Source organism: Aulonocara sp. 'chitande type north' Nkhata Bay, linkage group LG12 (assembly GCF_057382095.1).
Source record: "Aulonocara sp. 'chitande type north' Nkhata Bay isolate Kocher_YH1m ecotype deep benthic linkage group LG12, A_spYH_male_GT1.1, whole genome shotgun sequence".
NCBI lineage: Eukaryota > Metazoa > Chordata > Actinopteri > Cichliformes > Cichlidae > Aulonocara > Aulonocara sp. 'chitande type north' Nkhata Bay.
Genome location: NC_141355.1, coordinates 1,264,423 through 1,278,056, shown reverse-complemented (window position 1 = coordinate 1,278,056; position 13,634 = coordinate 1,264,423). Strand labels below are relative to the sequence as shown.

Below are 13,634 nucleotides of genomic sequence, written 5' to 3'. Positions count from 1 at the left end.
ACACACACACACACACACACACACACACTGGCACACTTATTGCTGCATATCAATTGTTTCTCAGCTTTGCTTTGCCCTCTTCTGATCTGTTCATTTTCTCTCATTTTATTCTAGTTTGCAGCAAAGCTGCTTATTGTTCATATAGCTAATCGTTACGGTATATTATTTCAGTAAAGGAAAGCCTCACATCACTGTTACCGTCTCTGTGATGGAACATATAGCAGGCCACAGCGAAAAATCGCCGGGCGCGCACTGTTGAATACGCTCATAGATTTAAAGCGATTATCAGTGTGCAGTTAGATCCACAATTATATTGCACCTCGTGGGAGATATGTATATAGAATATGTCTGTCTAACTGTCCGTGGGCTGTCTGTGCTGTTAACACAACTGTACGTGGGCGTAAACTTTCTTTTCTTTTAAATTCCTCGAAATGGGAAATTCAGAAAACAGCTGTGCGGCCAGCTTTTAGAAACAGAAAGCAATTCGAACTTGCACGTGAGAGTTCTTTACACAGACAAAAGTAACGTAACGAAAACTAACGAAAGATACGAGCAGACGCGTCCTGCTTCGGTGTTCAGCAGAAAGCCCGAAATCTGACAGGCCGGGACCCTCGAAGCCGCCCAGACACACACCAACACGCCCTCTTGTGTTAGTAAGTAACTACTAACACAGCGGGAGTGGACACATCACACCTGCAGCAGCCTCCACAACCACGCTAGAATCTGTCGTGGAAATGAATTGTGTCATGCTACCGTCAGACTAATGTAGTGGCGGGCCAATAACATTAAACATTTATTATTATTATTATTATTATTAATAATGCTCTGTGCTCTGAACGGATAATTGGAGGTGAGCTTCCCTCCCTCCAAGACATCTACAGGAAGCGGTGCCTGAGGAAAGCGGGGAGGATCATCAAGGACTCCAGTCACCCCAGCCATAAACTGTTCAGACTGCTTCCATCAGGAAGGAGGTTCTGCAGCATCCGGTCCCGTACCAGCAGACTGAGAGACAGCTTCTTCCACCAGGCCATCAGACTGCTGAACACGTCATAGACACCTCAGCTTCACTACTGGAACTTTAACATTATGCACTCCACACTGTATATAAATGACACTTGTTTTGCACATATTCAACTCTGTATATTTTATATATTTTATTATTATTATTATTTTATTTTATTTTTTTACTATTTAATTTGTAAAAATGTGTATACACACACACACACACACACACACACACACGTAGGAAAATATTTAGTATACACATCCAGAAATGCATACACTATTATATATTGTACATATATTTATTAGTTTCAGGTTGGCCATTCTTGTATTTTGCTCGTTTGTGTTGTTGTGTTTGCACATCTCTGTTGCTTGTGGGGCTCGCACACAAGAATTTCACTCGCATGTGCTGTGCCAGTGTGCCTGCACATGTGATGTGACAATAAAAAGTGATTTGATTTGATTTGTGATTTATTATTATTATTATTATTATTATTATTATTATTATTATTATTATCAAAACAAAAAAAGAAGAAATTCCCAAAATTGAAACGAGAGGAATTCTCCTCTTAGCTCTGTGGAGACATCATAAGACAGACTGATGATTGAGACAATCTACAGTTTAGCAAAATGTCCAAATGCAAATACAAGAACAAATTAACACAAACAATTAGTTTTATTATATGAAATGACTGTTTTCAGATTTCCCTTCATTGTTCTCCATCACCATCATTAAGCCCAGAATGAGGGAATATTTTCTGGAAGAATTTTATTCCATCTCAAAAGCAGAGATCTAAAAACTTCTGTCAGTATGTGGTGGTGGCATGTTAAGGCCCAGCGCACCTTCCTGAGACACTGTGTGGTTTTTCCATTTATTTCCTGTCTGTGTACACGATGATCCTTATTTGTAACCTTTTAGTGTAAGTACAGGAAGTAACTAAGATTTTATTGTTTCCTGTTGCAATGCTAGTTTGTGTTATTTTTAATACACATGTGATCACTGTCTTTTCATTGTCCACTAAAAACAGAAAGCATTGATACAAAACATTTTGGATTTGCTGATACAATTATATTACGAGTGATTTATCTATGTCAAACTTATCAAAACAAGATTATATAAATCTGCTGATGCTTAACGATATAAACACACTTTTGGACGTGTAAATAGTCCTTCTCTTTAACTTTAAACAGAAAAAGCCTCTTTTAAAATTTCACTGTCAGGATATTATTTAGGCTGAAATGTGTCTCTATGGGTGAGCACGCATGCAAAGAATAGTTGCTGATTTTAGCCCCACAGTCAATAGAGTAGACTGTGTAATATAATTGTAATATTAGTTGTAAAATCAAATTTTCCATGTGATATATTAGTGATGATGTAAGGAAAAGCAGACTAAAACTGTGTTATTCTTATGTGATTAAGACAATAGACTGAGGTATTATTTCTCCCTCTCTTTGTCCTGTTGTCCCTCCTCACCCAGCCGGTCGGGGCAGACGGTGCCCCTCTCTGAGCCTAATTCTGTTGAAAGGGAGTTTTTCCTTCCCACTGTCGCCAAAGTGCTTGCTCACAGGGGGTTGTCTGGGTGTTAGGGTCTGTATTACTGTACACCTTACACTGAGGTGATGGTTGTTGTGATTTGCAAAAATCCAGCCTCACCAAACTTTCTAAATAAAAACTTGGTTTTCATCACTTTATCTGGATGAACCTTTACATGAAACATCCACAAGTTTGTCTTTGATGATAATATTAAGGCAATAAGAGGCTAGCTTTGGCCTGACTGATTTGTCCTCCTATCTGACAGTTTTCTTCAGCTTCTTTCAGAAACTCTGAATCATATCTGTCAAGTCCTTCACCCTCATCTCAACCCTGACGAGAACATTTCAGCAGACAGTCACGAGTGTGGGCTGTGGATGCTGTCTGTACTGTCCAGTGGCAAGAGGAGATCTACCTCCCCTGGGTGCCCCCTTGTGCCCCACAGACCATATGGCTTGGCCTGGCCCTCTAGATGGTGTGCTGGTCCATGGACCACCTGAGGCAGCAGGAGCTCTTATAATCACTGGAGACAAGGGCCACTTGACACCAGGCTGACAGATGGTGCTGCAGCACTGCTGCCCTGGACTACTGCTGCTGCTGTGTGTGTGTTCAGATTGAGAGGCACAATAAGGGTGATGATGTGTCAGGGGTGGTTAAACATGATGGTGGCAGCCCATCTTCTTTTGTCTCTAGGGCAGCCATAGCCGCGGGCCATGACTGCAGGCAAATTTCATCACATATAAGGAGCAGAGCCTAAACGACAGAGCAGCTCCACGCTGCCGCGCAACATCCAGGAATAGTATCTGTTTCCACTGTTGCAGTTACAGAAAAACAGGAACTACTGTTGGTCAGGCAACTCTGGAGTTCCAAGAAGGAATGTTACACACGTTCCCACTGAAGATGAATGTAAGATGTTATTATTTGTTATGAATGATATTATTTCGATTTTTGTGTGGAAAAAATCCAAATAATATACGACTGTCCTTCAGTTCACTTGCATGCTGTAATCAGAGCTTATAGTTGCTTTTAATGTTAACTTCTCCAATCCTACCACCAGAAGTATAAATGCTGCAATGAATGCAGCCCTCCTTATTTCTTTTTCTTAGTTATTGTAAAGATGATCTTTTTAGTAGATTTTATTCATTGTTGTTTACATGTATTTAAAATGCTATAGGAATAAAGATAACTATTGATGTTGTTTCCCTTTAGTTGCATGTTACCTGCTCCTTCCATGGAAAAATTATACCTGCTACACCATAAAAAACAACACATAAAATCTACACAATAATTTGAGGTAACAGTTTGTACTTATTTTAAATGAGTGAAAAATTGCACTCATTTGGACTATTTGGATACATTTTACTACATATTTCTAGTAAATAGCAATAGGAAATACAGGGTTTAAAATACTAAAAGAAATAAGGTCCCTATAATAATTACTCATTGAAACTGATCATTCTAACTCTTCTTTGCAAGTAGACAATAGTTAATCTAATTAATATTTATTTATTGCTGATCTGTTCGGCTAATTAACCTCCATTATTCAAGGAAATGCAGCTTCACACACCAGACGATGACTATGTCAAAGTTTTTAATCCGTAAAATGATCCAAAAACATAAAATGATTTTATTTGCTCTGTAAAGGGTGAAGGTGTATGCAACACTTCCACAGTGGATTTGAAGACTTTCTTTCCCCCTCAAACAGTCTTAATACCATTAATGACTTCCTCCCCTCACCCAGCCGCTCACAGCAGATGGCCGCCCCCCCCTGAGCCCGCTTCTCTTGGAGATTTTTTCCCATTAAAAGATTTTTTTTCCAACTGTTGCCAAAGCGCTCACTCGCAGAGGTCATATGATGGTTGGGGTTTTCTCTGTTTTCTTGTAGGGTCTTTACCTTACAGTATTAACCGCCTTCAGAGAACTTTTGTTGTTATTTGCTGTATAAATAAAATTGAATTCAGTGTGCTACTTTGAAGAACTGGATCACAAAACAGTTCTGTCATAAACAAAATGACCTTTGGGGTAGGTGAAAGGACAGAAGGCAAGAAGGAGGTGAAGGGAACGGAGGAAAGGAGAGGAGATAGAAGGAGAGATAGGAGAGATGAGAACTCTCTCTGTCTGTAGAGATGAAACCTTTTTATAATTATTCATTTAACTGTTTCAACTCCATTAGGGTTAGGAAGCACAAATGCTGCAATGAGAGATTAAAAAACAACAGTAAGTCCAGATGTGCAAATTGATTGAACAGCAAAGTAGAAGTGCAATGATTACTCTCCTAGACTAATCACAAAAATCATTTTCCCCACAAATACACGATATTTAGTTTAGTTCCTGAAGGAGAAAAAAATCACTTATTTTAAAACCCAGAATCAGAGTTCTTAGACTCTTTTACATTTATGCCGATGAATTGAATATAAGAATTGTTGACAATGGAGAATCAGTTATTTGATAGATTGTTGCACCTCTACAATAATGAATATCTTTCTCTGGAACTGGATGACAAAAGAAAACCAAAATACAAGACACAGCATACTCACAGGTCGAGCCGAAGGGTGGATTCAAGGAGTGAACTCGGAAACATGAGTTTGAAGTGACTTTATTTACAGCATCTAAACAAATCTGAAAATGAAGGGAAAAGGGTATTAGCATTTTAGAGTGAATGAGAGAAATGAGTGAGACGCACAAAATAATTGTAGCACTTAACTGTCACACTGGTACGAGGAGACAGGGGCTGGCAGCTGCAGCACACATCAGAGGGGCTGCAGAGCTTGGGTGAAGCACATCACCCGAATGGCTGAGGTGGTGAGCGGTGAAGAACAGGCGCTGGAGATCACACACAGACAGGTTAAAAAGAGGCTCAGAATAAAGACAGTAGCTAATTGAGGAAACCAGGTGTTACCACAGAGATAGTACAATCTGCCAGAGAATGGGTGCGCAACTGCAGCTTTAGAAACACCAACCTGATGAAGGCAATGCTGGGAGAGGGCCTCAGCTCTACCAGGGACACACTGGCTCACAGAGGAAAACACAGAACAGCAACAACCAGCCCAGTGCTGATTTCCTCAATGGGAAATGGTCCCAAGTAGCACGGGGCCAGTTTCTTTGACATGCACTAGAGAGGAATGTCCGCAGAGGATAACCAAACCTTCTCACGTAACCGCATACTGTGGCGCTGGAGACCTCCTCTGGTCAGCAACCCAGTGGTTTATTCCACTGCACGCAGGAAGGCAGCCTTTGTCTCCAGATTCTTTGGCAGGAGATGTTGCACCGACAGCTACCTCTGTCTCCTGCAGGGAGAGAAGTCGGGGCTGGTACCCTTAAGAGGCCTTGAAAGGGGACAATCCTTTTGAGGAGGTGAGAGTGTTATGTGCATATTCTATTTACACCAAGAAGCAGGGTTAGAAGAGATGACGCTGCCTCCAGCTCTTGATTTGTCTGTTCAGTTTGACCATTAGATTGAGGATGATAACCAGATAACCATGGAAAGCCTTAAAAAGCTTTTTGTACTGCAGCCCACGAGCTGCAGGCCTTGATACAAAACAACACCAAAGGGTAAACCATGCCAAGCCAGTGAGGTCCACTGTGATGTGTGACCCCGGCTGAACAGGGATTGCTAATCAGAGTCCTGAAGGTGGCTGATGATGGCTCTTGTCGTGCGCACAGGTGTCACAGGGTGGTATACATATTCGCTGGTGTCTTTTTCTAGAGAGGGCCACCAAAAGGTGCGCTTGAGTAATGAGATGGTGCAGCTTACCACGGGGTATATTGCAGGACCTGGGAGCAAACAGATGAGGGAACAAACAGTGGGTTGGGCAGCCCAATTCAAGGGTGATTAGGCAGAGAGATTCTTCAAACAATAAATGGTCGTTCAGCCTCTTCCAGCCAGTGTTGGTGTTCCTCTAAAGCTGAAGCATCCACCTACACACGACCGGTGCTGAACTGAACCTGGTTTTGAGCTCCTTAAAGGCTTGAACTGCTTCCATGGACCACAAAAACTCCCTGGAAGGTGAGGCGAGTTTAGTTAGAGGTGCAGCAATGCGACTGTAGCCTTTGATGAAATGGCAACAGAAGTTAGCAAAACCAAGAAATCTCTGTAATTGCTTGGAGAAAGTAGGCCACTCCACAACTGCCCTTTTTCTGGCTCTGTCTTCATCAATCCACTTTCAATTGAATAAAGCAGAAATGTCATGAAGTGGTGTGAAACTTACACTTCTCTGCTTTCACAAACAGTTTGTTTTCCAGTAGATGCTAGAGCACCAGGCGCACATGATTAGTATGTTCAGCTCGGGTCTTCGAGAAAATTAGAACATCTACACAGACAAAAACGAACAGATTCAAAGAGTCTCTTAAAGCATCATTAACAAGTGTCTGGAAAATGGCGGGTGCATCTGTCAGCCCGAGGGGCATCAACAGGTACTCATAGTGACCTATGGGAGTGTTGAACACGGCCTTCCACTCAGTGCCTTGTCTCATTCTTAATAGATGATAGGCATTTTGCAGATCTAATCTAGTGAAAAGGCTCAAAAGCAGAGGACATTAGCAGAACCCCGTAGTCAATGCATGATTCAGCATGACCTACAAAAAATAAGCCAGTGCATACTGGAGAAGATGATAGTCTTATTATCCCCACCTCTAAGTGTTTGTTGAGGGGAGTGAGGCCCCGGGGAGGAGATCAACGGCGCAGTTTCATTGGGATGGTGAGGTGGAAGTGACAGTGCTTGATGCTTACTGAAAACCTCATTGAGGACATGGACCAAGGGGACAAGAGAGAGACATGGAGGTTTAGGTGATGGAGCTGGGGTCGCAGCAGGAGCTGAAAGCAATGCAGAGCTGCACCTGCCCGTGTTCATCATGCTCCCTAACGAGCGAAGGCAGAGTCTGCAGGCTCCATAATTTAGCCAGATTGTTCAGTCAGGTCGAGCCAAAGGGTCGACTCGAGGCACGGACTCACAAACACAAGTTTGAAGTGAATGCAGACTTTATTTGCAGTGGTCGTGTATTAAAACAGACAGAGATGACACAGACGTCTCTGGGAAAATCTGAAAGGGAAAAGGGGATTAGTTTTTAGAGAGATTGTGGGAATGAATGAGACGCACAAAGGAATTGTAGCACTTACTTGTCACACTGGTACTGGTACACACCTTATTATCAATAAAGACAAAGAAAGACACGAGCAGTGAGCACAAGCCAGCTCCTGACTAACCATTAGCTTTGTTTCACCCCACAGGGAGCTGTGCCTCACTCTGTTTCCCTTGAATAAAATGGTGGAAATACAGCTGAGTAGTACTTCTCAGTGCCTGCGTGATGACGACCTGGACCATCTGGGTTCTCACCAGTATGAACCTTACACAGCTTTGAGCTAGCAGCAACTACTGAGCTCCTACCATATTAAGGAAGCTTCAGTTTTAAAAAATCAGCACCGGCTCTGGGACAGTGGCTGACTGACACAGAAAGGCCAGATACCGAGCCTCACTATATCGATCGGTCATGATACTGGATTTTACGGTTTTGTTTTGTTGTTTGTTAAACACAGCTTGCTGGTCCCTTCTTGCTGCACAGACCCAGTGTTCACAATCGTAACAAGCTGGCTCTGACAGTGATAGCTCTATTTCCATCATGTTGTAAGAATGAAACCTTGGGGGGTATCCAGGTGTCTCCTCCAAGGAAACTGTTGTGATATGACTGAACTCTTCTTTAGTCTAGTAAATAAGGAAAAGGACAACGGGAGGAACTGTCCAAGATAGACATCAGTGGACAGAGTTCTTGATGGTAAGGAAAAAACCTTACCTGAGCATCCCTGAATAGTGCAGGCCACCTTTCTTGGAGAACCCTGACCAATAAGCTGTAGGTCTCCAAGTTCACTCTTCAGCTTGAGAACATTTTGAACAGTTTGTCTGCAGTTTTCTCTGTGTTTGTTCACTTCCTAGTTCAAGCCTCTCCGAGGCTTATTCTTGTCCTTGTTTTCCCCATGACCATGTGAAGGAAGATACTTTACATTTGGCTTTTTTACATTTTGGCTGGGCATACATCAACATCAGCAAGAGCAATCAGGATGGAGACAGGACAGGACTAACTTTGAGCGAGATAACCATGCCATAATCTCTTATGTTTCAATTAGTTCAATCTCTGTAATGGGTGAAGTTGCAGACTTTACAAAGCTAGTTCATTTGCACTGAGGTAACAATGGTATTATGGGTTCCATGTACATGTATTTCCCTTTCTTTTGAAAACATCCACTTCCAGTGTTGCAGGCAATTTCCACCACTGGTTGGTAGTGCAAGGCAGTATGTCTTAGAAAACAGAGGCCGCTTCACCCCTGATCAGCTGTGCACAGTGTTAGACCTCTGCTTTACCACCACAGGGTTTCTACAGACGTACTCATGGCTGTGCCATGGGCTCCCCCGTGTCACCTATTGTAGCAACCTTTACACTGAGGAAGTGGAAAGGAAGGCTCTTGGCTCTGTTAAAGGAAGAGTACCCAGCCACTGGTACAGATATGTGGACGACACCTGGGTCAAAATCAAGACACAAGAAGTGGAATCCTTCACTGCGCACATTAACGCTGTGGATAAAAACATCAAGTTCACCAGGGAAGACACAAAGGACAACTGTTTGCCTTTCCTGGACTGCGCCGTGCACATTGAAGAGAACGGCAAACTCAACATCGAAGTTTACCGGAAGCCCACACACACAGACCAGTACCTCCTCTTTGACTCCCATCACCCTTTGGAACACAACCTTGGAGTAATCAGGACCCTACACCACCGGGCAGAACATGTTCCCTCTAAGCCTGAAGGGAAAAAGAAGGAACACACACATGTAAAGGAAGCACTCAAAACCTGCGGCTATCCTAAATGGGCGTTCTTAAAGTCAGCAAAGAGGCACAGAAAAGAAGACCAGACACCAGCGAGGGGGAATCAGAAGGACAAACAGAACAACACTGTCATCTCTTATGTAGCCGGTTTATCAGAGAAACTTTGAGAGTTTTCTCCAAGCACGACATCCCAGTTTACTTCAGACCCAGCAACACACTCAGACACAAACTGGTTCATCCCAAACACAAACTTAACAATGCAATGTAGCTGTGCAGTGCTGCAAGGAATGCTCAGACCTCTACATAGGAGAAACCAAACAGCCACTTCACAAGCGCATGGCACAACATAGAAGAGCCACCTCCACAGGACAAGACTCAGCAGTCCATCTGCATCTAAAGGTCACAGGTCACTCTTTGAGCATGTCAATGTTGACATGTTGGACAGAGAAGACAGATGGTTTGAAAGAGGAGTAAGAGAAGCCATTTATGTCCACTGTGAGCGACCATCTTTGAACAGAGGGCGGGGCTTATGACACCAACTGTCTGCCATCTATAATCCAGACACCTTAACACCCACTCACACCCTGGGATATCTGATCTCAGTAAGTCACATCATAGGGTGGGGTTAGGTCTTACAGTGGGTCCACCTGAAACCTTGGCTGATTGTGACTCGTGCCTTGGCTCGTGTGATGAGGCAGAGGATCAATACTAGGTCCATGATGGGGACACTCCCAGTAGGGCTTACAAATCTGAGACTCTCCACTAATTAAACTTACAACTGAAGAAGCTTCTTGGATGAAACATCTTCACAAAAGTCAAAGAGGTCCAGACTCTTTTCTTTCCACCTCACCCTCATGGATGAGTGAGCCATCCCCCCCATCCCCATACTCTGCTTCCTCTAAGGATATTGCAACTGTGAATTAATTAGATTAATTAATTAGACCCTTAAGTATTCCTTCCTTTGCCCGACTACGTCCTCATTTGAAGTCAGCAGCACTCCCCACTCTGCACAATGTGAGCAATGCTTCTTCCTCCTAATTCACCTGACATTTTGGCAGAATCTCATCAAGGCCAAGCAAAAACTCTGTCATGGTCCTCCTGTCCTCCCTGGCTTCCACTAAGGTTTGTTTTCTCTCTCTCCCTCTTACTATCTGTCATTGTTTGCTTTTGTCTGTAGCTCGCTTTCTCGTCTCTGAACTCTAACATTGTTTCTCCTTCCCATGTACAGACCTTCCCTGGATTTCCCTCCTGGATGGTGAGCCTGCCTGACTGTGAGTGCTTCTGAGGGAAGAGTGTTGGATATCAGATGTCTGTTTCTCCATCCCTGGATCCCTGGAGCCCTATTCAGATTGACTGTGATTCTCGAGTCCTGCATTTGAGTCCAGTTCAGTGTACATGACAAAGTCTTATTTCATAATTTCACTGAAATCCTCCCGTACCTGATTTCTTGCTTTAGCTCCTGCCATAACCACACTCAAGCCTTCTGGTACCTGCCAGTTCCCCCCGAGTCACAGCAGTGTTTCTTCAGCTTGACAGCATCCTTCGACCACCAGCTAGTTCTGGTCACAAGCTGGCAGATACTCACTCTGTGTTTGTGAGTCCCCTGAGAAAGAATGTTTACTTACCTAAGTCTGCTGTGTTCAGAGGCTACACGGAGACAAACTGCTGAGCAAATACAGCTGGATTCAGAGGAGTCAGATTTGTGGAGTGGATTACCTGTCTGCCCCAATAGCACTGATGTGTTGTTCACGAATGAGCCTGCTCTTTGTGGTGAATAAAAGTTGACCCCATTGGGCAGAGCCACATGCAAAGACTCCATGTAGTCAGGTGTGGCAGTCACGTACAAAGACAGACTAGGATCATATTATTATGTGAGAAAACCAAGAGATTCAGAAGACAGTAAGTGTAGTGGTACAAGCCACTGGCTCTCTCTACAGAGAGAAAAGGGGCCTGGTTTAAATGCAAGAAACAAGTGAAGAAATAAGAAAAAATGGAAAGTAGCAGCAACAAGCTGCATTTCAGTGATCCAGGTGACAGCAAAGCTGAGTGCAGAATTTGTAAAATGAAGATCTGCCTTATTTTCAGTCATTTTCCATGGTGGAGTGCAAAAGACTGTTTTGTCCAGGCCTCAAAACCATTTATTTTCTCCCTATTAAACGCATGAAAGGAAATATCGTACAAAAACACTGAATAAAATCTAGTTTCCAACACATAAAGAATTCATCATTGCTAAATTAGGCTAAAATAAAAAGCTCCAAATGAAGAACCATTTAGAGGTGTAAAAGCCAACTCTGAGCCAAAGGAGCCAAATCACTGAAAGCAGACGGACCTCCCATCAACAACACACCGGAGCTCCTGTCTACAAAAAGACTTTCTGCCTGTAATAAACAGCCTATAACTTCTGTATCCAGAATTCCCAACCTGCATGACAAGTTGTCTCAGTGTTCCCATCCTAACTGTCCTGTTAGCTTTATTAACACTGAAGCAGCTGAAACTGAGTAACAGCCCCTCTGCTAACTAACCAGATCAACATGTTTAAATATTGTAGTCTTTACAATATAAAGCACCTCCAGACAACTGTTGTCGTGATTTTGGCACTATATAAATAAAATTGAATGTAATTGAATCATACTCTGATTAAAAACTGTTACTTCTTTTGAGCAGTGTGTTTATTTCTAAGATGCTCTCTAGATTTTTACTACTACTGTATCTGTATATAGACATTTCGTTATAATTCTTGCATGCATGCACTACTGCAGTACTGACAAAGTCTTCTACTGACAAAGACCCCATAAAATGATACTGTGCCAATAAATAACTGGGCTCTCAAAGTGTGTGCTTGTGTTTCCAGGAGATTCCATAAATAAACTGGGAGAGCTTTCCTGTGGAACGAGCTCCGAGTTTGGATTTAGAAGGGAGATGTTCTTTTTACTTTCAGGCTTTAAACTTTCTTTTTTCATAAAGCCTATAGTTAGGGCTTAAACAGGTGATCCTCCTGTAGACACACACCAGTGTTTCTGTGGTGCTACTACATTTAATGCTAACTTGTTGTCAGTGTCCTGTATGCTGTGATTTTTCCTGTTCACGGCCTGCTTTCCCTGCTTTTCTTCTGTCTTCTGTCCCTGCGTCCTTTAACCAATCATGATAGAGGACCTTCCCCGTGTGAGGTCCTGTCAGGGGTCTCTCCCTGTTGTAGATGACTTGCTCCACCTCTTGAGCTAAAGCCACCCTGACCACGGCATACTGGGATACTGAGTTACTGGGTGATAAGAGGACATCTGGGCTTCTTAATAATGGAAGCAACCATGCTCGTGAGCACTTTGAGTTCCTCAAGATGTATCAGTCCGTCCCAGAACATGGATATAATGCCCTACAATCCACTCTGAGACCCTGTATAGACATTTTGAGCCATTCTGAAATATGTTCAGTGAATTAAGTTAGGTACAGGTGGGCTCCAACACATAAAAGCATCAGGTACCACTCTTTGATTTTAATGTACCAGGGCTTGTTTTCAACTGCCATATAAATAGTTTTTAATTGAAATATTTCATGTTTTGATCAAAGATATTCCATCCTCTGTCTTTGGTGCCACTCTGCCCTCCTTTCCTCTTTCTCACCCTCCTCACTCTTCCCTCCATCTTCTGGTGTTCCTGTGAGAATACCAGAACAAACACTGTGTTTGCTCCAAGCAAGACTGCCTGCAAGCCTGGCTCTCAGTCACCTGTTTAACCGATTAATCTGTTTATTTTTACTCATTCATTTGTATACTTGTATTAGCTTCCCAAGTCTATGTTTGAGTCTTTCTGTTGTGATTAAATTTGACAAAAATATCTTTAAAATAGGGACCAGACAAAGAGCGATTTAGAAGACCCTTATGAAGAAAACATCGAGAGAACAGTTTACCCTGCCCGGGATAGGGCCTGGAGCCAGGCATAGGCATGGGCCCATCCTCCCGTAGGCCCACCACCCGCAGGAGGCGCCATAGGGGTCGGGTGCATTGTGTGCCGGGCGGCAGCCAGGAGCGGAGGCCCTGATGGACTGATCCCCGGCTGCCAAGACTGGCAATCGGGACATGAAATGTCACCTCTCTGGTGGGGAAGGAGCCTGAGTTAGTGCGTGAGGTTGAGAGGTACTGGCTAGATATAGTCGGGCTCACCTCTACGCATGGCTTGGGCTCTGGAACCAGTCTCCTGGAGAGGGGCTGGACTCTGTCTCAGTCTGGAGTTGCCCCTGGAGAGAGGCGGCGGGCTGGGGTGGGTATTCTAATATCCCCTCGGCTTGCTGCCG

General features: G+C 43.3%; 1 pseudogene; it reads left to right on the top strand.

Annotated features, from left to right (window-relative positions):
* Positions 1-8,909: 8,909 nt before the first annotated feature.
* On the top strand, positions 8,910-10,632 carry LOC147316616 (uncharacterized; annotated as a pseudogene).
* The last annotated feature ends 3,002 nt before the right edge of the window (positions 10,633-13,634 follow it).